Source organism: Pyxicephalus adspersus, chromosome Z (genome assembly GCF_032062135.1).
Source record: "Pyxicephalus adspersus chromosome Z, UCB_Pads_2.0, whole genome shotgun sequence".
Taxonomy (NCBI): domain Eukaryota; kingdom Metazoa; phylum Chordata; class Amphibia; order Anura; family Pyxicephalidae; genus Pyxicephalus; species Pyxicephalus adspersus.
In genome coordinates this window covers 48,798,745-48,802,439 of record NC_092871.1, presented here as the reverse complement: position 1 = coordinate 48,802,439, position 3,695 = coordinate 48,798,745, and positions in this window count along the sequence as shown.

Below are 3,695 nucleotides of genomic sequence, written 5' to 3'. Positions count from 1 at the left end.
GTGCCATTCATTGTCCCCTTCTGATCACTACCGTATGTGCCATTCATTGTCCCCTTCTGATCACTACCGTATGTGCCATTCATTGTCCCCTTCTGTTCACTGACTCACTTTTTTACCGTACGGCCGGGTAACAGACTCCGTTAGGGCAGGGATTAGCTGCTTGCTTGTCCTTCCTGGCGCGGAGTTGCGGGCACGTGCACGGCCTTTGAAGTTACTTTCTGTTTCACTCTGCACTGCAGCCAGCACGGAGGAGTCACACAGAGGCACACAGTTACCCACCGTACCACCCGAATGGGAGAATCTTTCAGGCGCAGGTATGGGGGGGTGTCTTATTTGCAGGGGGTGCTTTATTTTATTGTTTTGTGCAAAATCGGGGGGTTGCCTTATTAGATGGGGATGTCTTATCATCGGGGAAACACAGTAGTAATTGTCATACGTGAACCTTTAGTTATACCTAAACTACTAAAGCTGGACCATTAACTCCATAAGATTACTTTCCAAAGATGTATTTGCTCAAAATTGGATTGTGATATGAGAGAGTAAAAAGGTGACTGTGTTAAAAAAAAAGTTAAGGTAATCAAGAAAGATAAAATGCACCTCTAATCACCATGCCATAAAACTGAAATGGTGACAGAGCAGAATAGAAGAAATAGCACTCACATACACTTTACACAATCTGTTTTATTGAACTGTTGTTTGTCTCTGGATTTATATGGCACTAAAATATACAGCACACATGCACACCGCCAGCTGTGACATGGTAAGCAAAATCTAGTTAGTTCGGATTGAAAGATAAAATCAATAATGTCCTTTTTCTGTGGGTCCCATACACCAACCAACCTCTATGCAATATTCTAAATAAATTTTTTAACTATTCTTACACTATTCAGGTCAGATATTCTTCTTATTATTATTATATATTTATATAGCGCCAACATATTACGCAGCTCTGTACAATTAAGTAGGGGTTGCAAATGACAGACAAATACAGACAGTGATACAGGAGGAGAGAACCGTGTGCCAAAGAGCTTACAGATCTGGTATTGAAATAAATGCTTCTTTATAGTTGATGGTAAATGATTAATTTATATTTGTCAATAATAATGGTAATATTAAAAACAACTGAAAAGAAAAACACAAAATCAAAAGGCTGGGTTCACCAAAGCTGTCACACAGTTCTACAGAATTATTCATTCTTATGCTGAAAAAAACTATATGTACAAAATTACAGTGTACAAAAATGCAGTGGTGGCAGATAGGGGTTGAATACTGCTTATCAAAAAGTAAATAACAACATTATTTCAACATTAATGATTGCCTAAAGGTTAACACTACAAATGCTGTGTACAAATGCTAAATTTTCATCAATTTAGACAAATGTTTGTGATTGCCCCAGGTGAAAATCTAACCTCTGTACACCTGTTACCCAATGTTATTTTGTGATCTATCCTGCCAGATCACTAAATCACAGTCATGAATGAGCACTGTTGTCTCTGAACGGCAAGGAAGCATGTTCTAACCCTCTACCTCTAGATACAACAAATAGACATTGTCTGTACAACGTTCGTTCTTTCCTAATGCCAGTGTTTCACAATTGTTTCTAGCAACAATTATCTAGAATCTTTACATTGGTCTAAGTCTTATACCTACCTGTCCCTTCTCCATCTAAATATTTACTGTAAGGGCCTGCACAAAAGTCTAATGGATTGGCTTTGGCTAAATGCACTTGTGCCACAATATCTATATATATGTACAAGCTGGTCACTGATGGGAAAAAGTTAATACGTTTTTCTATAAAAATCAATGGAATTTGTGTAAAAAATAAATAAATAAAACAAAATAAAACTGGGAGTCCTCAAACAAGAAGCTGTGTAGCACAGAGGAGTGCATAGTAGAGTATTATGATAGTTTATAAAATATGTACTGATTGAAAATCCACAAAATAATCCATTCTGGTAGGTAGAGTACACTTTTGTAAACAAATCAATACATCAGAGCTAAAAGAAGGAAATCTGTAAAGAAAAGACTGATGGGAGGATTGTATTGGAAACAGGGACACTGAAATTATTTCCTCAACTGTCCAATCAAATTCGCAAAAGAGGCCATATTACCAAACCAGCCATATAACCATCAATGGGGTTAACTTTCTTTAAAGAATACTTAGTGTAGCAATTTATCACCTTAGCTCCTGTGAGTAGATCCGCTGTTGATTAAATTAATAAATGCATACTCAATCTAACACAAGTTAATTGGGATGATTTATTTGGCCCTGACAGTTTTATGCATCTTTGATGAAGCGCTATGGGGTTTGTTTTTTTCTTTTTTTTATTTTGCATAATTTAACATGAAATGTTGAGACAGGGGGTTCTATCAGTAGCTGACAATCAGTGTGCGAGTCTCTTAAGATGCATTTGTTTATGATTTATTTTATAGGAGGCAGTTTATCGCACACCTGACAAGGTGACAGATCTGTATTAAACAATCTTTTGAATCCTTCACTTTTCTGCTTTAAATCTTATGGGACTTTTCAAAAAAAACTATTACTTTGTACTATGATGCAACAAGTGCTGTATGAATGAATCTTTCTCTAGTTTGCTCTACTAATAAAATCTATTATATGTGTTACATCAAAACATAAATAGAGTTGTCACAACAACTCTATGTGAGAGAACTCTGCCAAGGGCGATTATTGGGGAAAATGGACACATAAGGTTATCCTATAAATGTTTTAGCATATGTTTTGGCCATATTATAACATCCTTTAATTTATCTTCAAATGCACTTTTTTCATGTTTAGGCAGTTACCAGTCCATTGATGAGAGGGGAGTGCCAGAGCCCCTGAATGTGTTACAAATTGCTTTTGGATCCTAAAATGGAATGATTGCAAATTGATCTGGACTCTATGATTGTTGGGCTGTCATTCTCTTTGTAGCTGCAACATTTGAACTATTTACAGGTCATTTCCTTTGAGGTTATGGATTAACAATTAATTAAAGTGGAACTTTTGTTAAAATACCAAAATGGCAAAATTACCTTCACTTCCACAGGACCCTCACTCCCCCCACAATTAGATATACTTTGGTCCTGTGGACTCCTGGAGTCCGCCTTGGACTCTTTCTTCTGGGATGTTTTCTCTTGTAAATGTAAAAAAAAGTGCAGATCTTATTGCACAAGCGGAAAAAGCAGAAGGAGCAGCCTCAAGCCTCCTGGAATTTGTGACATTGGTATCCCAGGATGCAGTGGGCTCCCCATTCAGTAATGAAGAAAGAATGTGAAAAAAACAAAAAATGTTTTTCTTTATTATAAAGAATTATTCACCCCTATCACCAAATTCACCAGTATCTGATATATATACCTAACCAAGAACCTAAAAATATTTCAAAATATCTGTTGAAATGAACGTACAACAACAAAATATGCCTAATTTAATTGTCAAAGTGCAGCAACATTTCTGCATTGTTTGCATATATTTATTCCAGCTATGTGATATACAAATCAACATTTACCATTGTAAAATGTACCACGCAATATTATGCTCATTTACGGATTACATTTTCAGATAATAATGAACATTATAAGGAATTTATAGTGTTTCCAACATATTTTTATAGTAAAGTCAATTTTAAAAAAAATTTGTTTAAACCTTTCCTACATGTTTTTATTTTTATTCCTTCCAACCAGCCCTTAATATTTAA